Genomic DNA, 23,416 nt, shown 5'->3' with positions numbered 1-23,416 from the left:
CTTGGAATATAGTTCACAACCAGTATGGCCTACTTTTATAATACCTTTACATTGCTTTTTGTAATTTTTGGAACTTAATATCTATCCACTTTTATAGTATGGAAAAGAAACTTAAACACTGTAATTGCATATAAGAAAATCAAAATGTCTAGAATGATATGAGGGTGTGTATATGTCATTTTTGGGTAAACTATCCCTTTAAGTACCCAACTTTTCACATTTTTATTCAGGTTAGCAGCAGTGAAGGATGAAAAAAGATGCTTCCTCACGCTCATCTTCCCCTGACATCGCTTGACTTGGCATTTGTTAAAATGTCTTTACATCTCAGCCAATGGAAGGAGAAGAAAGAAGCACCAACGACGAAAAGGGAAGGAGACAAGATGGATGGAGAAAAGAGAAGATGATGCAAGGTTCCTGTCTCTCCTTGCCTCTTTCACCGCTAACCTGCAGTTGTTTGCTGCTTAATGTATTGTCAAGGCAAGAATAGAGTAACGCCTCAGGGTTTGTGTTTCATCCTGAGAATGGCAGCTTGTTGTTTTTCCTTCCAGAGAGGGATGAATGGTGGGAAAGAATAGAAGAAAAGAGAATACGAGAGAGAAAATCACCTCACTGCATCCATGGTAATATGAAATTCCCTGCTTCTGCAGTCAGACACTAGCTCTTCTACAAAACCTAGTTAGCTGCCTCCCAGACAACATTTTAAGACACTTTAGCAGCGCTCCTGACTCACACTATTCCAAAAAGTAGACCGAAACATTTTGTTGAGTTCCAAGATACTTAGTTTCAGCCAAATAATAAGTCAAAATCACATTTTTTAAAGCATTGTAAGCTTAGCAACATGTTAGCATCAAAAAAATAATTGTGAGGTTCTGCAAACATTTCAAATCAGTCAATTATGAGGTTACTATTTAGGTAGGAAGCTGTCTAGTAGGTAGTAGATAGCAACACATGATTAGGGTGCTCTCACACTTGCACTTTTGGTGCACACCTGGGTTCGTCTGAACCCTTACGAAAAAGAAGTTTATTCAAGTGTGCTATTAGTATACTTCTTTTAAACTAAAAATAGGAAAGTATGCTTTTAGTTTACTTTTTATGTACTTCTCAGAAATGGGCTTTATGTACTCCTCAGAAATATACTTAAAATGACATTTAAGTATACTTGACTTATACTTACAAAAAGTCTAAATATACTTGAACTTTACTTAAGTATACTTAATAAAATAAACTTGAAGTATACTACTTTTTGGTAAGTGAAATCAGAGGGTTTTTTTTTTTGGATGATATGAAAGTTGTTTTCTAAACTTGGTTGCACAAAGGTGATCTGGGGTACGATTCAGGTAAACTCTAGTATAGTTCACTGCTGATATGAACCTAATGATAGCGAATCTCTATTCGAAAACATTTGACGTACATTCACAGCATATTAAGCCCTATACAGATGGGATTCATTTTACAAGGGTAGGTGGATTAATGTAATTTTACAGCAGGATGTCTGTAATAATAATGGCCAATTCGCATGGGATAAGAAATCTCAGTAAAACTACCAGAAGTGTGAGAGATAACTCGATTTAACACCGCCATCACCTCCCTGCCGTCATGTGCGGGCCACATTGCTTCCTGTGCGTACTGCATTGCTTATAATATGTTGCTTATAATATCAGTTAGGTCCAGTCAAATTATTTATTAACTAAATTCTGATTAATTAGTAATAGGGACTTACCTACAGCTAACAGAAGTTTCGTGCCAGGAAATCAAAAAGAATATTTATGTACATATTTACAGCTGGTCTATTTGCACGGGTTTCGGTAAAAGTCGCCGTAATCTTTACTGACATCTGTCTGTCTGTCTGTCTGTCGTCTAACTATATGTTTGTTGGTCATAATGTCTTCGCCACTCTTTTTATGTCTATACCCTTTTTATTCACCTAATCATGAATGCATCTGTGCAGACGCAAGCTGTGCTTTCATGCGTAACTGACACAAGACAAATTTGGGTTCAGCCTGTTTCAGACAAACATCTGTCTGTGACTGTGTGAATTAAATCCTGAATGGGCCTCTCTGCTCTGACAGTGGCATATGTTACATATAAAAGGCTTTGCATGTTAGACCTCACACAGCGGCCCCACTGTGGATTATTTCAGATCTAGGTTTTGTTAAGAGTTTTGGGTCTACAGTAGATAAACGTTAATAAACTTAATACTTTAGACAAATTATATGGTTAAAACTGGTTTATACTGGCCTACACACTGCAAAAAAGGGTCCTTTTGCATTTTTATTTTGTGTAAAAAATATTAATATTCTAAACACATCCAAAGTCACATAAAAAGCAGGTGGGTATTTGCAATTTTAGCTTCATATTAATTGCAATGCTAAAAAAAAAAATGATAATGGTTCAATAAACCCTTTCAAAAAGATGAATAGAAACAAGACGATGTGTTAAAATGCAGCCTCTGAATTAAGACTGCATAAAAATAAAAGAGCTCTAAGGAAAGTCTAAGAGATGCAGCTGAGTTATTATTCACGCCGCAACTGAGAGTTGGCTCTGAACGTGTGCAAGTTCTGTGGAGTGAGTTGTGTTGTCATGGAGACGCTCTCTGGATCTTGTGAGGTGTTTGATACGTGATGGGTGTGTTATTGACTGCAGCGCTCCTGAACTCCTCCCTCCTGGGCAAACCAGGCCAGCTGCTGTCTGGCTGGCTATTTTTTTTCTAAAAATATTTTTTGTATAATGCTTACTGTTTCACATTTCTAAAACAGTATACTGTGCAATGTTCACTGAGCAGTACACTGATTTTCCATTCCAAAAAGCCTCTCTTTCTCTTATATATCATGTATATATAGAGCAAATCTACCCTAACATCCAAAAATACATTACGTTTAACATCTTGAAAATATGCAGTCATAACCTTTATAACGTGTGCACATATAACCTCATTACCCTAGCGCAAAAGACTACATATCCCATAATTCTTTGGGGGCGGTGGAACAGTAAAGGTGATTGGAAACAGGTGGTCCAATTAATTACTGGCGAGCACGAGCACACCCGCCAAGTGTGGGAGGACACTAAATGAGTGTGCCAAAATACAGATTTAACGAGAGGAGAGACACACAAACACTGAGCTTTACAGGACACGCATCAAGCCCTTAATAGACAGTAAGAAAAAGCAAACAGATTAAGAGAAAAATCCTCTTTTATCGTTCTGATGCACTTATTTCAACCACACAAACTGGATTGGCATAGCAAGCCTATTTGGATAGCGACCAGTGTGTTGCGTGTGTATTTAGCAGAAACCAATACTATGTGATAGCTGTTTCCTCTTCCCAGTTGGAAACCAATAAGTTTTGAATTGGGGTCCCCAGGACGGGCGTTTATTTAGCCCTGCCAAGCGCTCACTGAAGTGTCCGTGTGATGCTTGGTGTGTCCTGCCAAATACAGTCCTCATCTTCACTGCTTGACATACACTAGAGCTTTTGTTTCCCTCTCTGCGTTCTGTTTTATTAGCACAGCTCATCTAAATTCAGAGATAATCTCTCTCTCTCAGGTTTCCCAGACTGTGTGACAGCACTCAGAGGAAGGAGCATTTTTGAATATTCTGCAGATGTCCTCTTTCCTTTCTCTGCGTGAGCGGAGCGTTTGAAGTTGGCTGATGGGATTGTTTTAATATTCCTCAGATGTGGCGCAGAGCTGTAGTATGTTTTATTCTTTGTGCACTGTGCCTGGATCTGTGTACTCCGGGTCTTAGATTAGAGGGCTGGTCAATGCAGGACACCCCATATACCGCATATGTGTCTGGGTCTGTTATAAAGACTGATCAGAATGAGACAAAATATCGAAAAACATTTACTATGATTTTACTATGTGGTTGCTAGGGTGTCATGGGCAGTTGCCAGGGTGTGGCTTTACAGTTGCTAAGGTGTTCTAAGTGTTTTTAGCCATATTGTTATGTGGTTGCTATGTAGGTGGTTTATTGTATGTTCTGAGGGGTTGCTAGGGTATTGTGGGTGGTTGCCAGGACATTGCTATGTTGCGTATGAATGGGTAGTAGCTCGTTAAAGGGATACTCCACCCCAAATTATAATTTTGTTATTAATCACTTACTCCCATGTCGTTCCAAACCCGCAAAAGCTTTGTTCGTCTTCGGAACACAATTTAAGATATTTTGGATGAAAACCGGGAGGCCTGTGACTGTACCATAGACTGCCAAATAAATAGCAGTGTCAAGGTCCATAAAAGGTATGAAAATCATCATCAGAATACTGATGCAGCCATCAGACGTGCAATCTGGGTTATATGAAGCAACGGGAACACTTTTTCTAAGCGAAGAAAACAAAAATAACGACTTTTTGCAACAATTCCTTTGTCAATAGTCTCCTCTGTGTCTCTCCATATCCCCGTATGCTGCGTATGCTCTTCTGTATCATCTGCGCCACAAGAATGCGCTGTTTTCTTTCAAATAAAGGCTAAATACACGTAGAAACAGCGCATCCTTGTGACGCGGATGATACAGAAGAGCATATGCAGCATACGGTGATATGGAGAGACACAGAGGAGACTGTTGACAAAGGAATTGTTGAATAAAGTCATTATTTTTGTTTTCTTCATGGTTGCTAGGTTGTGTGTTGTTCCTACCCAGGGCATTACTATGCAGTGTTTTGGATGGTTATTCGAGTGTTTTGAGTTTTAATTAGATTATTGTGGGCAGTGGCAGGGCTTTTCAACTCCAGTCCTGGAGGGTCGCTGTTCTGCAGAGTTTAACTACAACCCTAATTAAACACATCTGTACAAGCTAATTAAAGTCTTCATGATCACTGAAAGTTACAGGCAGGTGAGTTTGATCGGGGGTTGAGGACAAAATCTCCAGGCCCTCCAGAACAGTCAAAAATAAATACCTGTGCTGCACTGTTCGGGATGACAACTAGAGCAAAGTTTCCCAACCCTGCTCCTGGAGGTACACCAAAAGTACACATTTTGTCTCCCTTATCTGACCCATCCATTTCAGGTCTTGGAGTCTCTTAAAGATTGGTCAAATTCTAGATTGGTCTGCATTACTATTTGGTTGCTAGGGCATTCTTAATGGTTGCTAGGGTGTTGTGGGCAGTTTTCAGGGTGTTGTTTTACAATTTTCTGAAGGTTTTCTGAGTTGATGCTCACATGGGTTGCCAGATTGATGTAATATGTAATGGGATATTGCCTTCGCAACCACCATTAATCTTAATCAGTTCTCAGTGTATCCTAGGTTGTTGTGGGTGGTTGTCGGGGCATTAATATGCACCTGCTAAAGTTCTAAGCGGTTTTCAGCAGATTGCTGTGTGTTTGCAATACTGTTGTAGGTGGTTTCTAGGTTGTTCTGATTTAATATTAATCGCCACAACCAGAGTCATCAATGAAAATTGTTTCTGTGACTTTCGCACTGTTTCTACAGAATACTGTCATGGACATATTACAGACATAATTTCCTGGGGCTAGGTGCATTGCTTAAGGACACAATGGTTATGTTTCATGGTTTGCTTCTTCCGGGAAATCAAACCAGCCCTGTGGCTTAATCATTACTTCAAACTACCTCCAGATGTTTTGGGGTTTAATAACTGAAATCTACACTTCCTCTAATGTTTCCTAAATTATATAGTGAAAAGAGATAAATGGAATGGCACCACAGCTCTTGTTAGGACTGCAACACTGTTATTCCTGCTCTAATTGGTGTTATAGTTCCGGGAAACTTGATTTGTATCAGAGACCACCTGCTGAGTGGTCTACTGAAGTAATTCCAGAAGGGGCAACTCCATTGTGCCCCCCAGAGTGTGTGCGTTCACATGTACAAAACTCGCCATCATCTCCAGCGCTTGGCACGTGTACAAATCCGACAGAGACTAATTGTGCAACACTGCATCTGCACATAGACGCTTTGCAGGAAAAGGGAGGGCAGAGAAGTGTGTGGTTTCCATGACAACTACCAGAGAGGTGGTTTTCAAATAGGCTGTATGCGAACTAAGCTTCGTGCATCTGAGGTCAGCTGTCAGCATGTATGTCTGTGACAGTCTGTTCCTTCTGTACCGAAGCCCCAATAAACTAGATTCTTTGAACAACCTTTAAAACAAATGTTGTTTCCTTTGACAGCAAAAACAAGAATTCTATTCATAATTCAGCTTCAATCAAAGCACTTAAAGGGATGGTTCACCCAAAAATGAAAATTCTGTCATTTACTCACCCTCCACTTGTTCCAAACCTGTACGAGTTTCTTTGTTCTATTGAACACAAAAGAAAATATTTTGAAGAATATTGGTAACAAAACAGATGGTGGTAGCCAACTTCAATAGTAAGGGAAAAAAATTCTATGGAAGTCAATGGCTACCGTCAACTGTGGTCATCAACATTCAACAAAATATATATATATTCTTTTTTATGAAATATACAGTTTATACAAGAATGAAATTTCGGTTATTATTTACTCACAGTGTCATTCTAAATCTTTAAATTCAGTGGACCAGAAGTATTTTTTGGTTGTTGTTGTTGTTTTGTCTATATACAATGAAAGTCCATGGGGTACAAGGTTGTTATGAACCCCTCCAGGACAAAATATCCTTTCTTCATCTTCAGATTTTTCATTTTTGATATGCCCGGTCACATTTAACCATTGTTCAGTGAATTTGTGCAGGTCTAATTCAGTATTTTAAACAGAAACTCGCATAAACAGGAATTTTCAGGTGAGGGCGAAATACTTCCATTGGCAGATTTCTCAGCTAGATCAGGTTGGTTTGACTGTGTTGACCAACAGAAAGCAACTTTGTTTGAAAGTGACTTCTGTGTGAGCTGTGATTCATACATGGCTACACTATTGACAATACACAAAGGACCTTTTTTGCCCACAAAATTGTGATAATGTGACTGCACCTTTGATATAAACGTCATCCTTTCTTAGGATCGGGCAGCTTATTATTCATGAGATATACCTAAAGTACATCCTCGGGGCAATGTGGTCCATTGTCAGCTTTTTTCTACCACTTCTGTCCTCTTTAATTCTACCATGCTCTATTTCCATTCCACTTGTCTTGTTCAAATGGTCCATTCTCTCCCACTTGAACTGTTCTTTTTGCAGTTGTAAGATCCTTGGTCTTTGCATTATCGCCTCTTCTGTTCTCATTACTCTCTTGAAGTCTTTCTCTCTCTCTCTCTCTCTCTTCATTTTCTCCTGCAGATGCTCATGGCTGTTCTCGGGCTGAGAACTTACTAAAGCTCTCTTGAGCACTATCTCTACCTCTCTGGCGTTCTGCCATGCTGGGCTGAGAGATAACTGAAGGGGGAATTCACTAAGAATGAATTGCACCCGCTGATAGGGCTGTTTATTTGCATGTACTGTCTTCGTTGTTTTAGCATCCAATTCACTATAGGAATTATGCAAATCGGCGAACGGACAAATACACCCACAGCATCTGTGTTGAACGTAATCCACGCCCCACAGTATCTCATTCTGCAGGTTGGTTCTGAGAGCTAGATTGTGGAGGATGCAGCAGTTCTGGCACACTTTACTGGGATTGTACAGCATCACCCCACCACTGCAATACAGACACTTTTTTGCTCATTAAAATGTTTGTGCTTGACTACACCACGTCTGGATATATGCCCTGTGATAACACTTTTCTCCATCATTTGATTACTGCTGCATGATCACTAGAAAATTTAGTTTAATTAAATTTTGTTTAGGCCTCCCTTCCCTTCCCTTCCCTTATTTTATTATATTTTAATTCTGATATTCTCTTTTATAAAAGCATTTATTTTAATGGGTTTTCTATGTCAGCTGCAGGGTTCTGAGGTCCAAAGGGTTTTAAAACATTCAGCATATTTGTGAACACTGTTTTCCTATCTGTTGGAAACCACGAAGTTGCTGCCAGGACCAGAGTTTATTTAGTCCCATTAAACTTTAAAAAAATATATATTTTTGTGAAATATTAATGCATTCATTATAGGGTTTGAAGAAAGCGGTCAGCATAGGTGCTGTGTGAAGTCTGTGAAATTATATATATGTGTGTATAATATAATCTGTCTATCATATAGAGAGATTGTGTTCTCCATATGATTAGATAAAGAAAAATGAAATTATGAAGCCCTGGCTCATTATCAATCAAAATTCAGCAATAACCAATGCTATATATTTATTTATTTAGTTTGTTCTATAACTTTTTTTCTTAAATTAATGGAAAAATACAACCAATACAGTGTTGTTGAATTGGTAAAAGGCAATGGACATAAATGTAAGTGTAAAACTAGGTCATCATTATTGCTTGTTCAGAATAGAAGTAGACTGTTCGATATGTCATACAGTCTTATGGTAATAGCTCAGGTCTTCATAAATCTCTCATTGCACTGGCAGCCATAAGTGTTGTAAGTTATTACTGATATTAACTGGAGCCTTCTAATGTGTCCCTCTACATTTTCCAAGTCACAAACCTGTGGTTAAAGCAGCAAGTAATAACAACAGCCCATTTTGCATTATTAGAGAGCATTTGCCATAATTGTTATCTGGAACATGTGTGTGTGTATATATGTGTAATGTATTTGTACAAGTCTACACACACCGACCTCTATAAAATGCATTATGCATTGGTTTATTAATATAACTTTTGTTTTTATTTTGCAGTATGGAGATTAATGATTTCTGTTCATATCTCCATGACAACTCATTTTCTAAACCTCCAAAGTAAATCATGAAATATGCAAAATCTCTCGGCTGAAATCCACCACACACTATACCAGTGTGCACCTAATTATGCATATTATCTTCTATAATCTATGAGGTTTTAAATGATTCATTCCAGGCTTCAATTTTAATTAGGTTAAGCCCATAAGCGACATCAGTCATATATATATACTGTGTATATATATATATATATATATAGTCAAGGTCTATATTGCGTGAAAATGGTCTATCAAAAGGGGGTAGCAAATAAATAATGGCTCAGGTGCTAATTAAGTCCATTCAAAAAAAACAATCATCAGTGCAGTAAATACATTTGAATGTTATTTTACTGCACCTGAAAACTCATACACATAGTATAATAATGATTTCATGTATAGGAGGGCTGAAAGTAGAAAGTGCTGATAGTAATGGGCTTCCCACTGAAATACTGATCTCCCCAGACACTTATACACAGGGGAACTTACATCCCAAAACTGGCACACGCTTTTCTTTGCCTTTCCCTGACTGCTGAAGCCCATTCTTTTCTGCTTATGTAATTATTCTGTGTGTTTTCAATGTTTGCCTTCTAAGCAAAGTTTAGAAGTCATCAAAATGCTCTGATACATAAAAAAAGAAATGTCTTGTCACACATAAATCAATTTCATTAGAGCAAGAATCAAGTTCCCATTGATTTTACCCATAGAAGAAACAGATTGTCAGTAATAAACCTTTCTAGACAGACTGTGAACTCTGAGGTTTTTAGGTCAGTGTCATTTAAATTTCATGAATAATACTTCTAAAATCTTCAAAACTACAGAATAAGACACATTTCTCTGTACAAAACTACTACCCATAATTTTGAAGAAAGATCTAGTCATAGAAGAGCTTATTACAATATGGAAGAAACATTTGCTGCTACATTGCGACTTTCATGTGACGCAAACAGCGTCTTTGCTGTGGGGGATAGAAATACAGTTCATTCAATGTGTTGTAATTGGTTTCCAGTGAAAACACTGAAGGTATGCATTGTGCAAACTTTTAGTGAAGAGAAAACAGTCCTCTCTGTGCTCTTCAAAAGTCTCTCTGACAAAATCCAGCACCATGGGCTTTTTACGCTGTCCTTTCTAAATCTGCCTTTAACATTTTGCCCTGTCTGCTTGATTTAATGTGCTAACCGTAGAGGTCAGTTTATCCTTCTCATCTGAGCCACAGCGGCTCTTCGGCCTCCACTAGGTGAGAGATTTCTCTCCTCTGCAGAGCATCGGCCTTGTAATTTATTCTGACAGCACACTGATACGCTTGCTAATGGCCTCTGGTCTGGCTCAGACAAACTCAATCCATTATTATGTATTGATTTGACAAGGACAGCGAAAAGAAGGGCATTGTGTGGGTTTGGAAAGAAGCAGGTTTACAATGTGTGCAGTGAGGCTGTGTTCTGTTGGTCAACATTTACAGTTTTCTTATGTCTCAGGCTCAAAATGTTGCATTCTGCATCGTTGCCACAAGGGGTGCTATAATGAGTATTTGTAACAGTCTTCTACGTTCAGTTTTCTCTTTCTGGTCAACAGCTTTGCTGGGTGAGGTAAGAGAGTTCAAGACATTTATCTGAATCCAGTTTGTTAACACCTCTGGTTTGTCTCTGTTTGTTACTTAGTTTTAGGGTTGCACATTAAGTATACAGAGAAGTGAAATAGGCCTACATAAAATATATATATATATATATATATATATATCTATATATATATATATATATATATTTCTAACTCTGAGATGTTAACTTACATCTTCCTAGAATGTTCTAGGAGTTGTAGTTACGGCTGTTGGGGCCGCAGCAGTGACGGGTTTTGAGGAATGAGACGGGGAGGAGGCGGATAGGACATGCAAGGGCAGATGGGTTCTTTGATCACGGCTGTGGCTTCAGAAGCAGGTTTTATCTGCATGGATTGTGAGGCTGAGGTTCTACACATCAAACAATCTAGGAATGACCATCACTGACACATACATAATATCAAAGGGTCTGGGAGAGATGAGCAAAGCATGAAACTGTCTGAAGATGTGTGATTCTCACGGGCTGTCGCTGAATAGTCTCAGTCTCAGACCGGCTGCTGCTGCAACAAAAGCAGAGGCTCAGATTGGCCTTCAGATACTAACATGTAGGTAAATATACAGTGCAAGCCGACACGTATCGAATTACTCCTCAGTCTCTCATGGTTTTTATTTTTATGAGTTCTCATGTCCTAGGGCATGATTCTCCTTGACTAAAAAGGAGTCTTTCTTTCTTTCTTTCTTTCTTCAATCTCAAAATACTTATGTTTCATAATAGTATTGATACATATGAAGTGTACTTCATACAGCGAAGAAACATTTTTTTATGCTAATGAGCAGTGATGCTATGTCATGACTACCAGTGTGCATGAAGATACTGAAGCTGTTCTGTATGATTTGCCTCTGGCTGCATACAGAAATACAATCCAAATTGGGGGAAAATGTATAAATGGTGTTGGTGTTCTAAATGAGTTTGGATAGTGCACTGATAATCATTTATCCTTTTCTTTCATACATATATTCTCCTCTAACGACAGCATTTGTGGCATAACCACAGAAAATAATTTATCCTTGGGGTTAAAAAAAAAAGTTACAGCACAGTTACAGGAGACGCTTACAATGGAGTTTCAATGCGGCAGGCAATAGACAATGCATAATATACTTGCATGTATTTATTTGAGCAAAAATACAGTAAAATTATTACAATTTAAAATAACTGTTTTTTTATATATATATATATCCCCATGATTGCAAAGTTATAATGGCCTTGGGAACAGGTCAGAAAATGAAAATAAGTCCACCATCCCTAGTTAGAAACAAATAATGATGGTAAATTTGCTTCCATAGTTTGGAGGTTTCCATAATTTAGGTACTATAATATTTTTCTCTCCACGTTTGGTTGTTTACATTAATCTTCCTTTAACCTTCACATGTTCAAAAAATTTTCAAATATTAAAATAAAACAAAAAGAAAACAAAGAAAAATAACAGATCACAGTCAGAGATCATTCTGTTCATGTATTTGTTCTCTGCTGCAGGTGCACAAATGTGTTTGTTGGTTCACATTTTAAGTGCTCAGCCAGATTTCGCTATCAGTCTTTTCAACGTCATCCTTTAGAGACTCTAAAGTCTATTTCTTTCCCAGTTCTAATTAAACACACGTAATTAAACAAGCTCATGTTTGAAGAAAGAACCCCAGAAAGGTGAGGCAGGAAAGAGATGGCGATAATAAACTAAATGTAGCTCCATTACTCGGGAAAGCAGAATTAACAGAAAGCACAAATTGAGGAGGTCGAAATGAAAATCTAATTAATTTTATCCTAACCTCCACTTAACTGTGATAACCCTTGATAATGACAGACTGCATGATGCATCGCTTTTAGCTATTTATTTCAAAGCTGATGTCCAAGTTTCCATGCTGGTTTGAGGACACATCCTCTGAGATTTCTGGCAGCCTTTGCTGGTATTTTTAAACTAAAAGAAAATAAATTTGGCTGTTGCTTGTTTAGGCTTGATGCGTTATTGTTTTTTATTGATTATGGCAGGATGGAGTATTTTTAAATGTGAAAATCTATTTTCGCTCAGCTCATAACAATTCTCATTCGCAGGCAAGGCCAAGAGTACATTACAAAAGAAGCTTGTCGTCCTACGCACATTTACAGATTCATAATTAGTTTTCTGTCATGTCATCTCACAGTTACAAGACTATTATCCTCTATACGATTGTAGCTACAGTACTGTCCCAAAAATTCAGTTCTTACACCAACTCAACCCAGCTACACAACAGTGCAATCTTGACAATGTCAACAAACAGCAAGGATGTGCCTGCAGTAGTTTTTGTGGGGGAAAGTGCTGAAAAATTGTTTGGACAGACGTGGGCAGCAGTTGAACTGACACTTTGAAGGTTTTTTTTTCGACTTCCCACTCCCTCACCCTCCATTTGCACTGTTTAGTTTTTAAGTTTCAGTGGATATTGCTCATTGCTTTTCTCTTTTCTCTTTAGGCGACTCGTCATCCAGATTATTAAAATTAGGTTTTAAGTTTTAAAATTGATGGTAGCATCTGTGACTTTTTGTTGCAGACTAGTTGCACACCACAGCTACTGTCTTGTAATGTGCATTTAGGCTTAATTCATACACAATATACAACACTGACCTCTGGTACTGTGGTATCAATATTAATTTGATGTAAGTATTTCACTTATTAATCTATGTTTTAATACATTCTGTCGCTTTTAAGGAAATAAAACTATAAATTTAGATTTGGCAATTTATTTCGTTGACACATGTAATTAAAAATTAGTGCAATTGATCACATCCAAAATAAAAGTTTTTTGTTTACATAATATATGTGTGTATACTGTGTATATTTATTATGTATATATAAATACACACACATACAGTAAACATTTTGAAAATATTTACATGCATATATTTATATTATTATATTTTATATTATATATATTTAACATTTTTCATGAATATATACATACATGCATGTGTTTGTATTTATATATATATATATATATATATATATATATATACATACATATATACACACACACATATACACACACACATAATAAATATACACAGTATACGCGCACATATTATGTAAACAAAAACTTTTATTTTGGATGCGATTATTCGCGATTATACTATTATACTATATGTCAATTATTCCTTTCTTAATCGTTTGCCAGCACTATTAAAAATATGACAACATTCCCCACCCTGATGGTTGTCTCAATGTTAATACAAAATAAAATGACGATGTTTCGTACTTGCTAAGTCTCAATGATAACTAGACAAAGCCTAGTCTGAAAATGTAAAATAGTTTGAAGTTTGAAGGTATAATAGAGTGACATAAAGAGTAGCAAATACATTATGAAAGATGGATAGATAGATGGAGCAGCACGTTTTTATCTGGGACAGGTAGCAAAGTTTCTAAAAATTATGAATTTGTACCTTAGTACAGCACAATTTCCTAGCAGCAGTGTATCGCAAAACCCTAGTGTATGCAATTAGAAGTTCATAGGTAACCTTTATTATTAATGCAGTTTATAACATTTTAAAAAGCAGAATGACGTTAAGATTCTTTAATGACATTGAAACTAAAGAAGGCTAATCTGTGATCATGATATACTAGCAACAGATAAACAACAGCCATGCCACGCTTTCACAAGAGCAGCTCAGTCAAAGCTAAAAGCAGCACATCTTCACAGAACTGGTTGATGTTAGCAAATAGCATCATCGGTTAGCAACACATGGGCTTTCAGTCATCCATTTAGAATGAGAAATGTGGTCAGCATGAGCACGCAGTCTTAGCCAAGATTAGCTAATAGTCGCAAGCAAGAGCCAGTTTTCCTACGTCTGCGCTAATGACATTAACTCTAGATACACAAGCTGATCAATCCACTAAAGACTTCGGCCAAGCCGTCAACCACAATTAAGAGACAACAAACTCCATCCAGTGTGTGATGATGCATTTTTTATATATCATAATTAGTTTGAGCCATACGTTTTGAAAGTGACTTTGAGTTGACAGTAGCTGGCCCGATGTGCTCATCAGCACGCCGCGGAGATCATGTCGGAGAGGATTAAAGCTTGCGTGTTAATGGAGCATGGGTATTTTTAACCACTAAGAGCTAATCTCTAACGCTGGATTTCTGATACATGACTAGCTGAGGACTGATTCATGCTGCATGTTTGAGTTCAATGCTATTATGTCTAGCTGAACAAAGCATGTGTGCAATTTTATTACTTTGCGATTCACAATAGTGTACGTGTGGAGGACAGTTAACACACGGCACACTACATACTATTCACTGGTTTTATAAATGGCTAGTCCTTGAATTTCAAGTGCAGTGTAAAGTGAATAATTTGTTGCTTGCTAAGCACCATTATTATTATTGGTTTGCACTTAAGATTAGTGGTTTGAACCTATAACGTTGAAAGGATTGATGACCGTGCAATGAAAATCAATGGGGTCCAATGTTGTTTTGTCCAAGGTTGCTATTTTTGATGACTGTAAATGTCATAAATAATAAATATTAAAAACACCAGTATATTCACTATTATCAAAGGTTTGGGCTCAGATAATGTTTTGGAAGAGGTCTCTTATGCTCACTAAGGCTGCATTTATTTGATCAAAAATACAGTAAAAGCATCATAACTCCAAACATCATTCCAACATAAAACATCAGAAATGTATTTAAGTATATATTAAAATTAAACTAAAGAAAAAACTGTTTTTTTTTTTTTTGCATCATTACTCCGGTCTTCAGTGTCACATGATCCTTCAGAAATCATCCTAATATGCTGATTTGCTGCTCAATAAACATTTCCTAATATTATCCATGTTGAAAACAGTTGTTGCTTAATTTTCCTAAATAATGACATTCTGTGCTTCACCGTGCACCACTTTCACAGGTACACAAGCATGCACACATTCTGACACAGTGAACAAAGGTGACACTTTTCCTGGAGCTCATTTAGTTTTTAACGTTTGTGTCAGTATGAACCCACACCTACGTCTTTCTCTATTTATCTTTCCTGTTCTCACTTGCTTTCCCCACAGTCAGGGAGGGAATTCTGGGCCCCACTGCCCTCTACTGAAATCATAAGATTTGGGCATGGAGGCCTACATCTGGTGCCATGCCTTTTCAATGAAATAACAAAACAGAAAATAAAAAATGACATACAGTACATACTTACAAATAATAGTTCCCTGATAGCACACATACATCAATTTAATGTCTGCATTTACATCTGCATGATGTTTTTTTGTTTGTTAGTTTTTTTTTTGTGTTTGCTCATCTGCAATACATCTCCAAGATGTATCCTATCAGATGTCATATAGACATTTAGAAGATGTCTTTAAGACGTTTATGATTTAGAATGTTTGTAAAACTGCTTTTGAAGATGCTTATCCAATGTTTTTCCACAACAGATGTTTTCCTGATGAAATGCTCTTCAAAAAACATCTTGTGGACGAACGTGTGCTTGGGTTTTTATTGGACAACAGCAAAAGCAATAAAAATGTGGCTTATTTTATATAAATTTGTAGGTTATACAAAGTTGATAAAAATATTACATCAAAATGGTATTAAGTGATTAATAACTTGTAACATTGTTTTAAAGGGGTCATATGATGCGATTTCAAGTTTTTCTTTCTCTTTGGAGTGTTACAAGCTCTTGGTGAATAAAGAAGATCTGTAAAGTTTTAAAGACTAAAGTCTCAAATCCAAAGAGATATTCTTTATAAAAGTTAAGACTCGTCCACGCCCCTCTAAAACGCCTCATTTAAACACGCCCCCACATGTCTACGTCACAATGTGAGAAGATTTGCATAACACCGCCCAAATGTTCACGAAAGAAAAAAGGCAAAACTTTGATTTTAATGGAGGGGAGAGAGGAGATATTTGGAAAGCATTGGATTGGATGTTTTTGAGGTTTTCATTAAACCCTTGGGCATACAAGCTACCTTTGTAATATACCAAAATGATTTGTATAAGAGTAGGAGAATATATAGCATAACTACTGGATTTAGTGGGCCCCTTTGGCAGTGGGGGCCCCTATAATTGTCACCTTTCACCCACTTAGTTAGTGCTGAAACACACACATCTGGGTCCCAAAGGCTCTCTCTCATCATTACTGTCACTGATTTCATTGTATCTCTTCATTGGTTTTCCAGGTAAGCACCCCACTGTCCAAATGGAAACTAGCAGCAATAACATCTGCTCCCTGTGGAGTCTACATGAACTATGCAGAGGGTTTGATGGCATCAAACATTCCCACTTCCCCTCAAGAGACAGCAGTCGATTTCCAAGAGATGGGTCTTCAGGATAAACTTCTGAGAAAACCCACCAACCAGCCAATTACGGTGATTACAGATTCAGTTTTTGTGAGGTGAGGAACATAATGCCTTTCATACGATAATGCCTTTCATCTACCGCTTTCTGTGATCTTGAATTTTAAATGACATTTGATATTGAATCTGGTATAAACTCTATTAAAAATTCAATCTAAATCTACTTCTAATTTACAATGTGAATAAGGCTGATTAGACACTTATAAATGCAATTGTTAGAGTTAAACTCAACACCTGGGCAATGAACTAGTCTTATATTTAAGTTTATTATGAAAAAAGTTTTCCAAGAAACTTTTTGCTCTTTTTAAAGACCCCATGAAATAGTTTATCAAAGCTAATTTCTTTCCTGTTTTGATATTTATTTATTGTAAACATGATTTTGAAGGGCTTATCCTTTGTTTAAATAGCTAAAAGCATTTATAGTCCCTTTGCAGCCAAAAATAAAACGTCACTTTTTTTTTTTGCAAATTGGAGGATAGTGGTATCGGAATTATAATGTAAACAAACAAGTCCTCAATATTTTTTTAAATTATATAAACATTTAGATTTTAAATGTGTATATGCTGTAATGGTGTCAACTTAAGTTGATTATTTAGAAATAATTATTTTTCAAATAAAAACATTCATATTTATATCATTTTATATATATTTATTTGTTACTGTAGCACATAAATTTGCTTGAAAGCTATCAGACATGTACTAAAACTCAAAAAAAAAAAAAAAAAAAAATTTTAATCTTAAAATGCCAGTCAAATATGTCAAGGCTCCCACTGCAGGCTATTATTTCTTCCCTCTCTTTCGGCTTTCTGAGCCGTCAGTCCATCATTGATGTCAGTCGCAGACTGTGTCTTGTGGCTTAGCTCAAACAGATGTTCCCTGTCCTCAGTCAAGTCAGCTGCTCACACTTAACCCTAAAGAGACACTTTTAATTATAGCATCCTCTCATTTATAGCTGTCAATCATGTTCTGCACAACAGGCTTGTTATATGTTACGAAGATAAGGAAAACAAACATAATTTATTGTATAGTAATGCACCAAAAATGGATTTCATTAGGAAAAAGAGAAAAAAACAAGTATTTCTGCCATTAAAAAAAAAAATCACTTTTTTTTTTGAAAATAAAGTGAATTAAATTAATTCATTTTTGTAAATGATGCATCAAGTGGGGACCTATCCTTGCATGCTAAATAAAAACCATACCACCAAGCGAACACCTTACTCTTTAAAACATGTTAATTGTAACATATTTTATTTAGGGAAAGAAGTGTGACAGCAACTGCCCCTTCAAAAACAAAACATGCATTACACCCCTATTTATTGCTCTTTTAACCTGTTCATGGTGATTTTTAGCTTGAGTGGGTGTAACAAATACTTGCTGTATTTCATATGGTGTTTCCAATTTTAGGATTTTAATACAATCGCATATCACTTGCTGTCTCCCAGCATAAAAAAAATGAGCCAAAAAGCACCTCATTTTCTCACTCCCACTAGTGTGAGATTTGTCTGCTCCTGGATATGATTCACACATGTGCTAAATAAAGATTAAATATTTTCAGGAAACTGTAAAATAACATTTACCTCTTGACATAATGCCGAAACCCTAGACAATTAAAAACGAGAGGAAAAAAAGCTAATAATTAATTGAGTTCATGAGTTAATGAACTTAATATTTAGAATTTAAGTGAAAAATCTGATCTGTTAAATTAATGGTATTTTAGTTTTTTTTAGCATGCAAAAGGATATTTTTAATGATATTTTTATTATACATTTTAAACATAATACAAATTGATATAGTAACAAAACTAAGGAGAATATCACAGACTAAATCTTCACACACATTAGACATAGACAAAGACAGACAGACTAAAGGAGAACACAAGGTAAACAAACATGACTCTGACAAAGGGAACTAATGAGATTAGAATGAGCTAATTAACACAGGAAAACTACATCACAGAGGGCAGAACTAAAATCACAGAACAGACTAGACATGTTACTACAATATAATGATATCATATGATACTCCAATGTCCATTAAACATAGACCTCAGTTCTTGTTAGTGAATGCACAGAAGAGTAATGCATCTGTTGCACTAGAATACAGCAGATAACTGGATGTATGAAGCGCGTGGAGAGACAGATAGAAGAGTGGGCGTTTTATTGGAGGCCAAGAGTGAACTGAATGAGTCAGTCATTGAGTATGAAGTACAGTCAGTTATCAGCTCTCCATTCACAAGCTGCCCTGCTTCCATTAGTGCCTCTGTGGAGCTCCTAACCCTCGGCCGTTGATGGTCACTATGTATGTAAATGTCCATATGTTATGGAATTTTGTAATTGCTCTCAGAAGTGAAAAATCCATCATCATACCTCAGACAAGTCATTCAGTCTGATTTAAGCCTATTGCTATTGAGCCTGTTTGTTTGTGAGTTTCATTTGCAGTGTATCATTTATCATTTCTTCACAAACTTCATTTTAAATTTAGTAAAAAATCAATAACCTTCTACTATGACATCCTCACTGCATCACATCACAGATTTTATATTATATCAAAACAATTGTCAGTGCAGTGCTGTCTGAATTAGGGCACTACTAGGGCCACCAGCGCTGACCGTGTTCCTTCAAACCGGTGATAAGTAAACAGTAACAACATTAGTTTCTCATGACACACATACGGTGAGCCATTAGAAATCCAAATGGACTTTTTATTGCTAATTGCTAATCCTAGTTTCCATCTCATGAAGGCTGTTTAGGCAGTCCTGTGAAACATCCATTCAGATCTCACCTGTATGAGAACCAAATTTAAGGTTATAAAAAAAAAATAATAATAAAAACTTTTGTAGCTCTTTCATTTTTTCTCAATTCCTAAAAATCAATCAATCCTTTCTTCCCCAAGGCATCAGGATCAGAAAGTCATTGTTCACCCCATGTGAACCATCAAGAAGCGTATCACAGATTCACCAGCAATTAGAAGCGTAATTAATTTAATTTACTCACCCTCATGTTGATCCAAACCTGTATGACTTACTTTCTTCCATGAAACATAAAAGAACACCAGACCAAAACTTAAATAAATTCCTGTCAAATCTTCCCATCTGCCTTGGCTCTTTCAAACTTGGCACCATAGGCGATTCCAGACCTATTTAGGCTTCGGCCCCCCTAAAAATCTGCAGTTAAGCTGCCGGCGTCCTTAAAAATCTGATTATGTAATCTTTTTTTCACATTTGCTGAAAACAGCGGCTGCAGTAAGCTACTTGAGGTTATTCCCCTCTGAAAGTGCAACCAAATACACCACCATCTAATAAACATCTACTGACAAATGCCTTTTTAATTGGTCCATTAAAAAATTGTCAGTCGAGCAAGACTTAAACTTGCAAATGACACTTTAAGCAAGATATAATGATCTGAACCACAACATCTCATATTCATGGGCTCATGGATCATGAGCTAAGCGACTTTACAAGTAGAATCCTAGAAGACATGCGAGAACCAAATGCATTTTTGCATCGATGACACCATTCTTATGTTAAATATATTTAAATTTATATTAATTTCATATCATATAATTTATACAAGTATTATATTATAAATTAATATATATATATATATATATATATATATATATATATATATATATATATATATATATATATATATATATATATCAAAATTAGAGAACAACCTACAATTTTCTAAATTTCAAGGTCACTGCTTAGTAATCCTAACAGGAGTAGAAGAGCAATTTTTTAAGCAAATTTCATAAATTAATTGTATTCTGAAGCACAGTATAAAAAACTTAAATGAGATATTTGAAAAAAAGGACTCTGATCAAAATTAGAGAACACTTACAGATACCTCGAATTTATTGGTGTTAATCTGGCGCCAATTTCCTTAATTATATGACAAACCCTATTTAACTGGCAGCAATCCTCCAAATTTCACTGAGATTGCAAAATTGCGGGCTGCTCTAAGATGACTGAAACCCTGCGACAGGAGGTTGTCCAGATGAAGGCTAAAGGGATGACACTTTCAACCACTGCACAAGAAGCTGGTCATTCCAAACCTGTGACTTCTCAAAAATTGCAGCTTTACAATTGACACTAATTCATTCAAGTCTTCCCAAAAAGGCTGGTCGTCCTCGTAAGACAAATGCATGAGAGGGCAGGATAATGTGGATAATCTCAATGGGGGAATCGGTTCAACACTGCAGCTGGAATTGCTTGCCAGCTGAACAGGGTAAGGATCTGTTTAAGAGATGTCAGACTGAAAGCGACTCTGCAGTTACTAAGCCTCTCATGAGCAGAAAGAATCAAAAGGCTAGACTCACCTTTGCTGAGGAGCATGTTGTGTGGAGAGAGGATAACTGGTCCAAAGTTCACTTCAGTGATGAGAGCAAGTTTGATTTATTTGGGTCTGATGGGAAACTTTCTGTTCATCGTCAAACTGGAAAAGGACTGAACCCAAAGTGTGTAAAGAAGTCAGTGAAAAGTGGAAGAGGAAGTGTCATGCTTTGGGAGATGTTTTCTGCAGCAGGAGTTGATTGTCTTTTACAGCTACATGGCAGAGTGAATGCAAATGTTTATTAGAAACTTCTTCAGCAACATGCGGTACCGTCCCTGCAAGCATTTCCCAATCAAAAAAAATCCCAGTTCTCATGCAAGACAATGCCCCTGTCACACTGCAAAACAGGTAAAGCAGTTCATTGATGCTAAGAACATTGAAATAATAAAATGGCCAGCCCAGAGTCCTGATATAAACCCGCTTGAAAATCTTTAGAGACAAAGCTGTGGCTAAGAAACCCACTACAGTTACTGTGGAAGAGAGAGGAAGAAGAGTGGACCAAGATCACACCAGCGCAGTGTGAGAAACTAGTGATGTGTGCTGAAGTACAATTCCTACTAATATCTGACAGCTGTAACTCTCCACAATTTTAGTTGTAATCTTCATAATAATAATAATAATGACAATAATGTTATTGTTTTTGAAATTATTTTTTTCAAATTATTATATGAAAAGATTTTCAGCATATATCTTTTGTGGCCTTTGCACACAAACTATCAAATGACTTTAGAAAATATAACTTGTTATGGATTTTGTCGTTGACATAAGTGTTGTTGAGTAAAAAAAGCTTACAGAATTTCACAGTTCTCGAATCATATTGTCATTTTGCTCTGACAGCTGCACATAAGCCAACTATGACAGTAATTTGTCCACAACTCTTATGGAGGCTTGCAAGAACATCATGTGTCATTTTGCTCTGACAGCTGCACATAAGCCAACTATGACAGTAATTTGTCCACAACTGTGAGTTACTTCCAAACTCACCTGAAGTCCCTGAGGCAAGGCACAAAAATAGACAACCCCTGTCTTTTTCCTCTCTGAGAAAATATGAAATGTTTACAGAGCGCTCAAGATTTTCAGAAATTTTGCTAGATATGTTTAGAACATTTTCTCTTGTGGTGCATCCCTCCCTACCAACAGCAAAAACCGATAGGCAGAGCACAGTCCACCAGACACACACACACACATTCACATTCAGAAAGGGTGGTCAGTCACTCCTGAAAATGCATCAAACTAAATGGAACCCAGGAGCTTTTAAACTTCTTGATTCTGTCAAGAATACAAATGAACAGGAAAAGCGAGAGAGAGAGAAAAAAAAGAACCAAAAGAAGTGAGTTAAAATGTAAAGTAAATATTAGCATACAGGGAGATATACTGTATGTTCTTCTTACTGCTGACTCTACTCATGCAGTCCTTTTGAAGCCAAAGCCTTCAGATGAAAGCATTGTGCACAAATGCAGTTCACACATCTTAAGCTCTCTCATCTGCTCATTTCATAGATTCTACTTCCTATTAAATGCAAGCCTTCATTGCACAACACAACTAAACCCAACTTTCAGAGGCTATTAAACAACATAAAATTACTACTAGAAGCATCTATCAAAAATATTAAGGACACGTTCAGCATTGGTCAGCTGGGGAAAAATAAACTGACTAAGCCTATCTGCAGTTGTTGTTTTTTGTACAGAAGAAAAAAAGACACGTCCAGTGCTTAAGCTCATTTTCTAATCATACTCATCTGTTTTATTTAAGGATAATAAAGTGGTATGCATGATTTATTTATTTATATAATCTTGTCCACTGTGGATTCACTGAATGGCTAGCAGTTCTGATTTAAGTGTTTTTCTACAAGCACCACATTTGGGGGATGCACCAAAAAGACTACTCAGTAGTGATCACACGGATGGCAGTGTAAACTAAGGGTTCATTACACAGTATTATAAATATTTGTCAGGAAATTGCACATCCACATAATGACATCGGAACTGTTTAGTCTTATTAAAAAAATAATATATATATATATATATATATATATATATATATATATTACGCCTTAGAAAAATCTCATTATAAAAATCATATAAAAAAAAATAAATTAGAAAAAAAATTATTGAACAACAAATAAAAATAATTCAAAAGTAAATGTTGAAAAGTTACTTGAAATTATTTCAATTTCCTTTTTTTATTTTAAATTTAAAATGTAATTTATTCCTGTGATGGCAAAGCTGAATTTTCAGTAGCCATTAGTCCAGTCTTCAGTGTCACATGATCTTTTAGAAATCATTTTAATATGATTTGGTGCTCAAAAAAAAAAAAAAAAACCTTTTGCCACAATATAAATGTCTTTACTTCCACTTTTGATCACTTAATGCATCCATGCTGAATATAAATATTAATAAAAAAAATTAATTACCCCAAACTTTTGATTGGTACTGTGTTTAAAGTACTATGGTGCCATGACAGACTTATAAAAATATTAGAATATGCCAACT

The 23,416-nt window shown here is 36.3% G+C and overlaps 2 protein-coding genes across 2 annotated transcripts in view; one reads left to right on the top strand and one right to left on the bottom strand.

The window, feature by feature from the left end:
• Positions 1–23,416, top strand: part of orc5 (origin recognition complex, subunit 5) — a 37,147-nt gene that overhangs the window by 3,363 nt on the left and 10,368 nt on the right. Inside the window, exons 2-4 of the mRNA XM_042742678.1 lie at positions 231–410; positions 549–620; positions 16,411–16,625. The gene's annotated coding sequence lies outside the window, so the exon portion shown is untranslated. The remainder of the gene's footprint in view (positions 1–230; positions 411–548; positions 621–16,410; positions 16,626–23,416) is intronic.
• Positions 1–23,416, bottom strand: part of lhfpl3 (LHFPL tetraspan subfamily member 3) — a 32,759-nt gene that overhangs the window by 7,166 nt on the left and 2,177 nt on the right. The gene's annotated exons all lie outside the window — the stretch shown is intronic.

Source organism: Cyprinus carpio, chromosome A4, assembly GCF_018340385.1.
Source record: "Cyprinus carpio isolate SPL01 chromosome A4, ASM1834038v1, whole genome shotgun sequence".
NCBI lineage: Eukaryota > Metazoa > Chordata > Actinopteri > Cypriniformes > Cyprinidae > Cyprinus > Cyprinus carpio.
This window is presented reverse-complemented; position numbering and strand designations above follow the sequence as displayed.